The sequence below is a fragment of the Delphinapterus leucas genome, chromosome X, assembly GCF_059928025.1.
Source record: "Delphinapterus leucas isolate spDelLeu-1000000601 "Yukka" chromosome X, BTC_Dleu_Yukka2, whole genome shotgun sequence".
NCBI lineage: Eukaryota > Metazoa > Chordata > Mammalia > Artiodactyla > Monodontidae > Delphinapterus > Delphinapterus leucas.
Genome location: NC_143150.1, coordinates 100032951 through 100047534, shown reverse-complemented (window position 1 = coordinate 100047534; position 14584 = coordinate 100032951). Strand labels below are relative to the sequence as shown.

Below are 14584 nucleotides of genomic sequence, written 5' to 3'. Positions count from 1 at the left end.
ATTCCTCCCCAATTACAATGCTCAGAAGGCTCCATTACACTTGGAAGAAAATCTAAAGTCTCCATGGAGAATGAGAAATACCCCATTTCAGAGCTTTTTGAATTTGCTCTTCCTTCTGTCTGCAATGTTCTTTTTCTAGATGTTCATACGGTTCGCTTTATTCAGGTATCGCTCAAATGTCGCTTCTCTGGAGAGTCCTTCTCACACTACCACACCCCAATTATCACCGTCTATCACTCTCTACCACCTTCCCCTGCTTTATCTTTAAATGTATCTCTACGAGATGTGGTATGTATATCTATGTTTATGACTGTACTTCCTCTCTTCGCTAGGCTTAACCCTCTGTGAAAACGGAGACATTTTAAATTAGCCTCTAAGTTCTCACTACATAGAAAATGCAGAGCACAAAGTAGATGCTCAATAACTATTTGCTGAATGAATTAATAGAGGAGACGCTTTTCTAAATGATAGGATTGATTAAGAGTCTACAATTTTTCCCTCACATTTTAACAATGAAAACCCGTTCTACCCTCATCTTCTTTTCCCATAATGTGAAACAATCCCTACCAGAAGTGGTCTCTTCCTCTTCAAAAGATCTCATTCGTTTTCCTTCTTTTTACTGATCAAATACAATTTATCAGAGTTTCTTGTATTATAATACATGCCTTTCTCAGAGTTTCCACTGCAGTCACATCCAAAACAAGGGCTACGTGTCATTTCCTTTGTATGTAAGGTTAATACTATATGTCCCAGTCAATGTGCTCATTATCTACTTTACCCCACTGGATTCTAACACAAATCACCCCCTCTTAAATAACAGGCCCTCAAATACTCAACTGCATGAATGAATGAGTTTATCTCTGAAATAAATAAATCAGGTAAATCAAACTGTAGTGTGAAATGACTCCACGGGCAGTAGTTCATTAGAAGAGCTGTGATGTGCAAGACAGGTAAGAAAGGACATTTAAGTCTCCCATTTAGTCAAAAGTAGAATCAATTATCTACAATTTCCTCAATTTTAAAAGTGTATTCAAGAATATGCACAAGTCATAGATATAGCAACACATTTATAGTCAGAAGACACATACTAGAATATCTTCTTTTCCATATTTTGGTTATATGACCTTGTACTTCAAGAAGCATGTCTCCTCATCTATACAATGGAGGCTATATTAGCAAACTCAGACTTTGCTGAAAATTGAAGGGTTACTTTATATAAGTGCCTAATACCACCAACATCACAGAACAGATACTCAGCATACATTTGGGAAAGAGGCGGGAGTAAGGAAGAAGGGTCCTAAAAAGGTACCCAGGAAAGAAGCCAAGAAAAAAAAAAAAAACACTTTTTGATGGTGTTTATCCAGGGTGATAGCCTTCAACTAAACCTCACTCAATCCTAGCTTTTGCTTCAGATGAAAATGTGCACTTGCAAAATAAGAGTCACTAATAAGGCCTCCTATCGCTTATCGGTGAAAATAAAATTTTCCTTGGAGAAATTATATGGGTTCCTTCACTGCAGCAATTACCCACATTGGTATTAGTTGTCATACAGGTATAAACAGACGCAAACAGAATTTAGACTTCTTAACACCAGGGAGACTTCAAAATCCATAGTTTTTCGAAGGAGAAGAAATTAGGGAGAGCCTGATGTATAACTGTGTTAGTGTAGCTAGTAACACATTCACAATCTTTGGGGGGCTTTTTGTTTGTTTTGAGGTTTATAACACAGAGAAACCCCAAAGACTTATTATCTCCATTTTATAACTGAGAAAACTCCAGGTAACTGAATTATCTAAGGTCAAGTGTGAGGTCAAAGTCTTCTAGTTGTGTGTATTATTTCCACACTGACACTCAGCAGTATCATGGACAATGAAATACTCACCTTGAAACCTTGGACCCCAACCACTGAAAGTACAGGAAGATCATTCCCAGCACCAGGGCCTCTAGGAAAGGAAACATAAAGATGGACTTTCATTTTCTGGAACCAGTTGTACCCTGCTCTTCCATCTCGCCTGTTACAGCCACCACAGCTTTGTCAGTTGTGTGGCAGGAGCAGGGATAAATTAGATTCAACTCTGGAAGGATGCAAAAATCACAAACCCACTAGAATTGGATATCATGGCCAGCGATACCCATGTCATGCTCTCCTGACCTCTTCCCATTTAAGCAGAGGATAAGGATGTTGTTCTCTTTCCAATCTATCATTATAGCAACTAAAGAATCTTTAGTACGTATGATAAAAACCAGGCCTTTAAGTAAGGAAAATATTTATAGCACCATTTGTGATATTTATAGCATACCCAACAAATCTTTGCATTGTGAGGAAGAAATTGATAGCACATGGAAGAACTGAAAGATAATGAAATAGCTACTCTTACAGTTCACTAGCTTACATAATGGGAAATCTGCTCAGCCATCCAGGGGGCTGTATGCTGGGCTCCTAAGCCAGGCGAGTCTGTGCACGGGGTTCCAAGATTTTGCAGAGTCACTGTTTGGGTTCCTGGCTGGGCAAGCCTAGAGGCTGCGCTCTGCAGTTGGATGGGGCTGCTGGCTGACAACCCTGCCTAAGCAGGATAGAGGACAAGTTCCATGGCTGGGCCAGACTGCTGGCTGGGGACCCGATCTGGCTAGAGCTGCCCATGTGCTCCTTGGCCAGATGAGATTACTGGCTCCACACCACAGGTGGAAGGAACTGCTGGCTGTGCTCTCTGATTGGGTACCACTGCCGTCAGATACACAGTCCATCACAATCTCCATGCTGGAAGCCGGAAGCACTGCCCCGCCTCCTTTATTTCAAGCTGATACCAGGTGGTTGAGCTCTCCCTTTTCTCCCAGTGTTCCTCGAGACGGATGGATGTGGACCTCTTGGGAAGCTTCCCAGAATGTTGTGGAACCCGGATGCTCACGCTGGGGTCTCTTTTCTCTACTGGAGAAGCCTCTTGGTGCGGCTGCGTGCTGGCCTGCAGGAAAGGCTACGTGGTCAAAGTGAAGCTGCCTTGTGGTCCACAGGGAGGTGCTTCGGCCTCACTTCTGGCTCCTGGGTTTTTTTTTTTTTTTTTCCCACAGAGGCCTTCTTGTCTGTGGAGAGTTGCTAGTTTGTATTTCCTTGAGGAACACTAAAGCCGGGAACCTCTGATTCCACCATCTTGCTGATTTCACACCCATCTTCCCCAATCAGACCTTCTTTCTAGCATGTAGGGAAAGTAACTAACTTCTAAAAAACACTCAACGGACTTCCCTGGTGGTCCAGTGGTTAAGACTCTGCGCTTCCACTGCAGGGGATGCGGGTTCTATCACTGGTCAGGGAAATGAGATCCCACACGTGCCGTGTGGTGTGGCCAAAAAAAAGACTATAAAATTTAAAAAAACCCTCAAATCTACTATACATTGCATATTTGCATTCTTTCCTTCATAGCCTTAAATAAAAACATATTCAGCTTTGTGAGCTATCATATTTTTCATCATACAGTACAGAATACCAGTACCCGTATTTAATGGATCTGGATTCAATAGACTAAAGGTCTATACTCTTGGAGTAATTTTAAATAATATCTACTACTTTACTACTACACTAAAATAATTTAAAATAAAAGCATTAAAATTAAGATCTACTACTCTTTGCACCATTATTATTATTACGCCCCAAGTAGAGAAAGCTCTGCAATAGAAATAAATAGACATGATCTAATGTCCCTGACCTTAGGAAGTTGGCAATTTCCTTACAATGAAAAGACAGATACACTTGAAATTAAACAGCAGCTCAGGGCTATAATATTACAAATGTCTAAAGGCTATATAAATTTATATTTTTCATAAGCTACTTTTTGAAGATTAATTCCTCTTTCTCACACTCATCTTTATTTTGGATTTATTAATTCCAAAAGCTATTCATATTTTGGAACTGCATTACCTGCTAACCTTTCCACCAGAAATAACATAAAGCAGATTTCAGTGACTAGCTAAGAAAGAAAAAGAACCGAATAAGAGGGAAGGAGAAAAGCATTATATTAGCCTTCCAGGATTTTAACAGAAGAGTCTAAAATATAAAAATTACGGCGAGCTTTTTTTTTTTATGTTGGGGGTAGAAGTTTATTAATTAATTTATTTATTTTTGCTGTGTTGGGTCTTCATTTCTGTGCGAGGGCTTTCTCTAACTGTGCCAAGCGGGGGCCACTCTTCATCGCGGCGCGCGGGCCTCTCACTATCGCGGCCTCTCTTGTTGCGGAGCACGGGCTCCAGACGCGCAGGCACACTAGTTGTGGCTCACGGGACTAGTTGCTCCGCGGCCTGTGGGATCCTCCCAGACCAGGGCTCGAACCCGTGTCCCCTGCATTAGCAGGCAGATTCTCAAGCACTGAGCCACCAGGGAAGCCCCAAGGTGAGCTTTTATAGAGTGAGTAGACTACTTTCTCAGGGTCAGTCTAGTTCCTAAAATAATAGCTACTGTGGATTCACTGCAATCAATGAGCTGTGTCATATTAGCATCATCATAAATGCATCGTCTCAGTTAAACTTCATAACATCTCATATCGTTAGTACCATTTTTCTGATGAGTAGATCACTATAGGCAAGTTCACATAGCTTGGAAGGCATGGAGTCAGGCTTCCAAACGGACGACCATCTGGCACAAAACCCCACACCTTTCACCTCCTCCTAAGAAGGGAGTAAAGAATGCATATTGCACTCATTTCTGCACCTATGTACCTTAAGCAATGCAGCAGTATACTGAGAATATGGATCATGAATAATCTAAATTCCCAAGATTGAAGTGCTCATTACATAGAACTTACTGAGAGATGACATTTAAATATCTTAGCTTACTTTTCAGTAGCTAGCCAAAAACTTCCTGAATCACTTCCTATTACAGATATGAAAAATGCAGAATCATCAGTAACCTTAGCTTTCCACTAGTGCTGACTTGATCCACGGCATCTAGTACAACATTTATAGTTTTTTAAAAATTACAACTTCACAGAATGCACACACATACAAGCAGCTACGAGGCATGTTCCCATTAGCGTCTACATTACCTAGCTAATATATATCCATACCACGATCCACGTGAAGGTCCAAATTTTAGCAACATTAATATTACCAATCAAAGGCTAATATGCACATACAAATGTATGCGTTCCATACACGCCTACACGTACTGCGGTTTTCTAACATGTTATTGAATCTACCACAAAACGGGAATTGAGATGTTATTTTGTAAAAAGAGTTCTAATATTATATTATTACCTGTTTTCTCTTGTTCATTTGACCCAACAGCACTCTTTTGCAAGAAGTGTCCCATAAAGACATTTACTATAATGCACTGCTTTAATTCAAAATGTAATCTAACCAAACGTGCTTAATAGCCTGGCTAGGAAAATCAATACCATGGTTTATAGAACAGTGTCTCTGGAAAGACAGGAAGTGGACTCTTGGTTCTACATAAAATCTTCTTAATCCTATTTCCATTTCCCCCTCCTACATTTGTAACAACTGAATAAACTGATTATGTTTTTTCATCTTGTAGCTGCAGCCTCTGTAGACAAACGGATTAAAATACTTACACTGATGTGATCAATATATTTATCAATCAATAATAACCCAGGGATTGATCTTCATAATTGGAGGAATTCTGCACCTTAATTCATTTATACGCTATTGTCTTTTTTCAAACCTTAGGGATTGTTGATGTGGAAAATTAAGAGAGAATTAAGGGGGAAGGGCCACATAGGGAAAATTGCTGTTTTCTACAGCATAACTGAGGAATACACATGATTAAGTCAAAATGTGATGATTTGGGGGGAAGAAAAGCATGGATAATTGATAGACAACTCGTGAAATAGGGAAGCAATTGTAAATAGATTACTGTGGACATGGAACTGACATTTCCAGTTATTACTACTGTTGTCTTGTCCTTGACAGTTAAGATCTGAGGAATGTTCAGCAATGTTTCCATAGCTGCACGTATAAGAAAATAATATTCCTGCCAGCAGAAGCTGCTCTAGTACAGCTTTCCCCTTATACTCCAGGCCACGGACTCTACCACACAGACACTCAAAGGCAAGAGTGTTATCCCTTAAAATCCTGTCAGTAGTTCTCTTCACCTCAATTCCCAGTTCCAACAGCCGCTTCCCTTTTTAATGGGCTGCCTTTGGCCTCACCTTCCTTCCCAAATCCAGCAGTTACTCCACAACAGATCTGCATTGCACGTCCTGTAAAGGAATGCGAGGTTTTGTCTTGGCGTTCAGTCTCTCTTCCAAGAGATATATACACACGGATATATTTCCAAGTATACGTCTATACACATATATACATATATATACACCTATATGTGTATATCTCATGTATATGATATATATATACTCATATATTTATATGAGAGACATGAGATATATATACACATACATTTACAAATTGTTAGCTTTACAGTTATAAAAGCATACTTTAAACCTACAGAGCTTTGTACCTAGTTTTTTGTTTGTGCATATTAAAGTAAAATTCTAACAATTTGTCACGATTGGGTGACTGATTTTCTTTCTTCTAAAGGAAACATAGTTTAAGTACATATATCAACATCCACTCCCACTCACTGCTTTAATTTGGACAAATAATGAAACTAAAACTTTCAAAGGCTACTCAGTCTCTAATTCATGTTTTTGAGCCCCTACTATGTGAAATCTAGGCTCAAACAAGTTAAACAGTCTTTGTTCTAACCCTCATGGTCCAGCCACACTTTCCAAACTACCTAGAAAGGAATCCAGGTCAGAGTGCCACTCTCTGCTATTTATACGATGTGTGCTCGAGCATGTGACATACTCTGTAATTCACAATTTATCTGAAATATATGGGTAATGACAATAAAAATTAACTCAGAAAGTAACTGTAATGATAAGATAATGTAGAGTGAACAGCACAGGGACAGACAATATTCATTTTAGATTGATATGTCACTTGAACTACCCCTCATTAAATGATTTGTTTATATATATGCATGCACATCTGCTATATATATTTGGAGAGGATGATAAGCCACCAGCTGCTGCTGTATGGTCCACTTTCTTATGAATGCATCATTGAGCCACCTGCATTATTAATTTTTAAACAAGGGATTAACATGAAAGACTGAAGAGCACTTATCTCCAAAACAATGCAAATATGAAGAGTTTATAGAATAAGGTCTTGTGATAGTACCTATAAAAAATACCTAGCATAAAAGGGTACTCAACAGAAATATACTGAATGAACGAATAAGAGGTAATCACCGACACCGAGTAAGAACTTACTAATATCAGGTGTGGAACTATTAGTTATTTTACGTTTTTAAATAATGAAAGGAATTGAAAGTCAAAACAAAGACTTTTCACAGATTATGACACTAGAGTTTTCATTTGCTGACTCTGCATTTAATATGAATAATACCGTGATGGTTAATTTCACGTCTCAATTTGACTGGGCCATGGAGTGTCCTGATATTTGGTCAAACATTATTCTGCATGTATCCGTAAAGGTGTTTTGCGATGAGATTAACATGTGATTTGGACAAGGATGAGCACTTTCACCACTTTCATTCAACAAAGTACTGGGAGTCCTAGCCAGAGCAATCAGTCAAAAAAAGAAAAAAAAACAGATAAAAGGCAACCAAATCAGATTCCACCCTAAAACGGTTGGAATAAATAAACAAATTTAAAGTTGCAGGGTACAAAATGAATATACAAAAATCAGTTGCATATCTATATACTAACAACAAACGATCAGAAAGAGAAATTAAGAAAACAATCCCATTTATAACTGCAACAAAAATAATAACTACATAGGAATAAATTTAGCCAAGGAGGTGAATGTTCTGTACATTGAGAACTATAAAACACTGATAAAAGAAACTGCCGAAGACACAAACAAATGGACAGATAGTCTGCGCCCATGAACTGGAAAAGTTAATATTATTAAAATATTCATAATATCCAAAACACTCTACAGATTCAATGAAATCCCTATCAAAATTCCAATGGCATCTTTCCCAGATAGAGAAAAACAATCCTAAAATTTGTATGGAACCACAAAAGAACCCAACTAGCCAAAGACATCCTGACAAAGAAGAACAAAGCTGGAGACACCACACTTCCTGATTTCAAACTATATTACAAAGCTACAGTAATCAACACAATATGATACTGGCATAAAAACAGACAAATAGATCAATGGAACAGAAAATACAAAGACCAGGAAAAATGCCACACATATATGGTCAACTCATTTATGACAAAAGAGGCAAAAATATAAAAAAGGGAAAGGATAGTCACATCAATAAATGGTATAGGGAAACCTCGACAGCCACATGCAAAAGAATGAAACTGGATCCTTATCTTACACACATACACAAAAATCAAACTGGATTAAAAACTCAAACATAAGACCTGAAACCATAAAATTAGTAGAAGAAAACATAGGAGGTAAGCTCTCTGACATCACTCTCGGTGATGATTTTTCAGATTTGACACCAACAGCAGAGTCAACAAAATATAAAATAAACAAGTGGAACTACATCAAACTGAAAAGCTTCTACACAGCAAAGGAAACCATCAACAAAATGAAAAGGCAACCTACAGAATGGGATAAAATATTTGCAAATAATTTATCAGATAAGGAGTTAATACCTAAAATACATAAAGAAATCATACAACTCAACAGCAAATACCCAAACAGCAATCTGATTTGAAAATGGGTAGAGGAAGTGAACAGGCATTTTTTCAAAGAAGCCATCCAAATGGCCAACAGATACATGTAAAGATGTTCAACATCACTAATTATCAGGGAAATGCAAATCAAAACCACAAGGAGACATCACCTCACACCTGTTAGAATGTCTATCACCAAGAAGACAAGAAATAACAAGTAATGGTGAGGATGTGGAGAAAAGGGAACCCTTGTGCACTGTTGGTTGGAATGTAATTTGGTTCAGCTGCTATGAAAAACAGTACGGAGGTTCCTCAAAAAATTACAAATAAAACTACCATATACTCATAGAAATACTACTGGGAACTACGAAGTACAATATGAACTACTACTGACATAAACAGAAATAACAGATTGGAATATAGCATTCCACTCCTGTGTATATATCCAAAGGAAATGAAATCACTCTCTCGAAAAGATATCTGAACCTTCATGTTCACTGCAGATTATTTACAACAGCCAAGATATGGAAACAACCCAAATGTCCATCGTTGGATGAATGGATAAAGAAAATGCTGTACATATATATGACAGAATATTATTCAGTCATAAAAAAGAAGGAAATCCTGCAACTGCAACAGCATGGATGCACCTTGAGGCCGATATGCTTAGGGAAATAAGATAGAGGGAGACACATACTGTACGCTATCACGTATAAATGGTATCCCAAAAAAAAATCACAGATACAGAGAAGAGATTGGAGGTTGCCAGAGGTGGGTATGGGCAGTGGGAGAAATGGGTGAAGGTGGTCAAAAGGTAAAAATGTCCAATTATAAGTTCCGGGAATGTAATGTACAGCAATGGTGACTATATAGTTAACAATACTGTATCGCATAGTTGAAAGTTGCTAAGAGAGCAGATCTTAAAAATTCTCATCACAAGAGAAAAAATTTTATAACTATGTGAGGTAATTAATGTTAACTAAATTTATTGTGGCAATCATTTTGTAATATATACATATATCAAATTATACACCTTGGACTAATACAAAGTGATATGATAATTATAACTCAAGAAAACTCGAAAAAGAATCTTGCCTTAAAAAAACTTGAGGGCTTCCCTGGTGGCACAGTGGTTGAGAGTCCGCCTGCCGATGCAGGGGACAGGGGTTCGTGCCCCGGTCCGGGAGGATCCCACATGCCGCGGAGCGGCGGGGCCCGTGAGCCATGGCCGCTGAGCCCACGCATCCGGAGTCTGTGCTCTGCAACGGGAGAGCCCACAACAGCGAGAGGCCCTCGTACCGCAAGGGGAAAAAAAAAAAAACCAAACTTGAATTGGTAGACTGAGCAAAGCAGATTGCCCTCCTTAGTGTGGATAAGCTGAAGGCCTCAAAAGAACAAAAAGGCTGACCCTCCTTTGAGTCATAGGGAACGCCTCCTATCTGACTGCCTTCGATCTGGGACATCAGTTTCTTTCTTGCCTTCAGACTTAAACTGACACATCAGCTCCTCTGGCTTCTCTTTCTACTCAGGCTCTCCTGCGTCTCCAGCTTGTTGACTGCAGATCTTGGGTCTTGTCAGCCTCCATAATTGCATGAGCCAATCAATCCTATTGGTTCTGTTTCTCTGCAGATCCCTGACTCATACAAATACTGACCACAAACATTTCATTTTATGGTCCTATAATCACATTTAAAAAAATACAATCTATCTGCTCTGAAGGTTTCTCACTCTGTGTTTCTACTTAGTTTACATTCTTCGTTTAAGAAACACTGGATGAAAGGCTTTTGTTTATACATATGCATACCTCCTTTGTGGAAATTTGAGGTCCCAGTCCATGCTTCTTTGTTGATTTTCCCTTAGAAAAGTTAGTTTTTAAGTTTTAGGTTTCTCTTAGCTACAACACAGATTTTACTGTTACCTACTTACCTAGGAAGTAATGCTGAGGTATAAAATATCTGAGAAACACCATCCATTATCACCCCTTAGTACGAATATAACCATTCAAGAGTATTATTATTTTAAAAATCTGTGGAGTAAAGTTGTAGGGATAATAAATATTCAATAAATATTTGTTGAATGAATGAATGAAAGATAATTTGAGATCAATGGTATTTCCTACCACTGTGGCTCATTCCATACAACATAACTGAGGGGTTAAAAACATGCTGGCTGAGTGGCAGTGAAAGGACAAATGAGGTTGGAGAGGATGAATACATCCACGTGGTTAAGAGCTTTCTCTAAGACTGCATCCAAGCCTTTTGAAAAAACAGAAGTCTGCACTTAGCCCAGAGGAAGGAATTGGTAAATCAGGTGAAAGGGGCTGTGATTCTAGGGCTGTCCTGAAAGATTAAGAGATGAGAGACAACAAAGGGAGCGAAGGCCAAGTTCAAAGCTGGAGAGGTGGCAAGATTCACTGAGACTTTGGAGGTGGTGCTCTGCTGTCACACAAGTGTGAACGTGACCAGAAACAGAAAAAGAAAAGTGGAGATCACTGGAGTTAATAAGGTCCAGGAACCCAGTGAAGAGGCTACCAGAAGTGCCATTAGTGTCGGTGTTGAAGTCACTGAGGAGAGCTAACTTCAAACAGAGCTCCATGACAGTAAATATAACCAATGGTACCACAAAAGAACAGTTTAAGGAAAGAATCACATTAGGGCACTATTCAAATAAGAAATCATGCAAGTGATTAACTCAAAACGCTTGCACTTACATTCGTGAATAACATTTAAAAAGATTAGGCCAGAAGCTCAGTGCAGTCTCCCTGCCTCACTTGTTGAAGGTGGGGGCTGGGTGCTGAAGCTCAGGCTTCGGAGGTCAGGCCCAGAGACAGGACTGGGGTTGGCTGTGCGGAGACAACCTGAAGAGGCTGGACTGTGGCAACTCAGGGTGTACTCCGAAGAAGCCAGGGCCTGCCAGAGAGGCAAGGTCCCATTATTGGGGGGCACACGAGAAGAGGGGTGGGACCACTATAAGAGCTTCTTTCCCTGTGAGCACTCCCAGGCAACGAGACACCAACTACAGGAGCTCCCGGGGCAGGTGCGAGTCACCAACGCCACTGTGGGCTCCAGAAGTGGGCACAGGATACCACTACAAGACCCACAGGCAGGTGCCAAGCGCTGCTCCTGCTGTCCTGGGACAGCGCAGAGAGCGGCTGCCCCTAGAAGACCCACAGGCAGGCGCCAAGCCCTACGCCTGATGTCCCGGGAGTGCATGGACTGCAGCCGACCCTAGGAGACCTGTGAGCAGGTGCCAAGCCCTGCCCCCGCCATCCTGGGAGCACGCAAGGGCTGCTGCACCTGCACACCCCATATCAAGGGGATAGCTGCCAGTACGCACGGAGGAAAGAGGCAGCAAGCATGCAAACTGAAAGCAGCCCCTCGATTCTGGAAAAGACGGCAGAGCAGAAGGACTTGAGCTCACCTCCTCTCATGCAAACACCACGACCACAGCTGACTGCTGAACAACCATTGACAAAAAGGACTGGAACCGATCAACAAAGATACCTTACATTCAAAGACAAAGAAGAAGCCACAACAAGACAGTAGGAGGGGCACTTGCGTGACATAATCAAATCCCATACCCACCAGGTGTGGGTGACCCACAGGTGGGAAAATAATTATATCACAGATGTTCTCCCACAAGAGTGAGAGTCCTGAGCCCCACCTCAGGCTCCCCAGCCTGAGGGCCTGGCATCGGGAGGAGGAACTCCCACAGCGTTTGCCTTCGAAGGCCAGCTGAGCTTGAGTGCAGGACTGGGGGAAACAGAGATGCCACTCCAGAAGGGTGCACACAAGGTTTCATATGCACTAGGACCCAGCACAAGGCAGTAACTCCATAAGAGCCTGGGCTGGACATACCTATGAGTCTTGGAGGATCACCTAGGGAGGTGGGGGTCAGCTGTGGCTCACTTGGTGGGGGGACAAGGGCACAGGTGGCAAAGGACCCACAGGATATTGATTGGTGTGAACTCTCACACAGATCACCATTTTGGCATCAAGACCTGGCCCCACCCAACAGCCTACAGGCTCCAGTGCTGGAACGCCTCAGGCCAAACAACCAGCAGCACAGGAACACAACCCTGCCCATCAGCAGACAGGCTGCCTAAAGTTGTCCTGAGCTCACAGCCACCTCAAAACACACCCCTTGACACGGCCCTGCCCACCAGAGGGACAAGCTCCACCTACCAATGGGGAGGCACCAGTCCCCCCCAACCGGGAAGCCTGCACAAGCTTCAGGACCAACCTGACACACCAGGGGGCAGACACCAGATGCAAGAGGAGCCATGATCCTGCAGCCAGCAGAAAGGAGACCACGAATACAGAAAGTCGGACAAAATGAGACAGCAGAGAAATATGTGGAAGATGAAGGAACAAGATAAAAACCCACAATAGCAACTAAATGAAGTGGAGATAGGCGACCTACCTGAAAAAGAATTTAGAGTAATGACAGCAAAGACGATGCAAGGTCTCGGAAAAAGAATGGAGGCACAGATCGAGAAGATACGAGAGATGTTTAACAAAGAACTAGAAGATTTAAAGAACAAACCAACAGAGATGAAGAGCACAATAACTAAAAAGGAAACCACATCAGAAGAAATCAGTAGCAGAATAATTGAGGCAGAAGAACGAATAAGTGAGCTTGAAGACAGAATGGTGGAAATCACTGCCATGGAACAGAAAAAAGAAAACAGAGTGAAGAGAAATGAGGACACTCTCAGAGACCTCTGGGACAACACTAAACGCACCAACGTTTCCATTACAGGGGTCCCAGAAGGAGGATAGAGAGACAAAGGGGCTGAGAATATATCTGAAGAGAATATAGCCCAAAACTTCCCTAACACGAGAAAGGAAACACTCACTCAAGCCCAGGAAGCACAGGGAGTCCCGTGCAAGATAAGCACAAGGAGGAGCATGCTGAGACACATGTTCATCAAACTGACAAAAAGTAAATACAAAGAAAAAATATTAAAAGCAACAAGAGAAGAGCAACAACTAACATACAAGGGAATCCCCATAAAGTTATCTGCTGATTTTTCAGCAGAAACCCTGCAGGCCAGAAAGGAGTGGCACAATACATTTAAAGTGATACAAGGGGGAAACCTACAGCCAAGAATACTCTACCCAGCAAGGCTCTCGTTCATACTCGACAGAGAAATCAAAAGCTTTACAGACAAGCAAATGCTAAGAGAATTCAGCACCACAAAACCAGCTTTGCAAGAAATCGTAAAGGAACTTCTCTAGGAGGAGAAGAAAAGGCCACAACTAGAATCAAGAAAATTACGAATGGGAAAGCTCACCGGTAAAGGCAAACATAAAGTAAAGGTACGAAACCATCCACACACAAACGTGATATCAAAACCAGCAATCGTGAGAACAGGAGAGTACAAATGCAGGATATTGGAAATGCATTTGAAATTCAAAGACCGGCAACTTAAAACAACCTTATTTGTATATAGACTGCTATGTCAAAACCTCATGGTAACCAAAAACTGAAAATCTGCGAAAGGTACAAACACAAAAAAGAATAAGGAACCCAAACACAACAGTAAAGTTAGTCATGCTTCAAAAGGATACATGCACCCCAATGTTCACTGGGGCAGTATTTACAACAGCCAAGACAAGGAAACAACCTAAATGTACATCAGCAGATGACTGGATAAGGAAGATGTGGTACATATATCTATGATGGAATACTACTCAGCCATTAAAAAGAATGAATAATGCCACTTGCAGCAACATGGGTGACCCTGGGGATTGTCATACTTCATACTTACTTCACAAGTGAAGTAAGTCAGACAGAGAAAGACAAATATCAGATGATATCGCTTACATGCGGAATCTAAAAAAAACGATACAAATGAACTTATGCATAAAGCAGAAACAGACTCACAGACCTAGAGCACAAGCTTGTTGTTA

The 14584-nt window shown here is 40.9% G+C and overlaps 1 protein-coding gene across 1 annotated transcript in view; it reads right to left on the bottom strand.

The window, feature by feature from the left end:
- Positions 1-897: 897 nt before the first annotated feature.
- The window catches only part of LOC149744345 (interleukin-1 receptor accessory protein-like 1), a 418156-nt gene continuing 404469 nt past the window's right edge, over positions 898-14584 (bottom strand). The window contains exon 8 of the mRNA XM_089905012.1: positions 898-1943. The gene's annotated coding sequence lies outside the window, so the exon portion shown is untranslated. The remainder of the gene's footprint in view (positions 1944-14584) is intronic.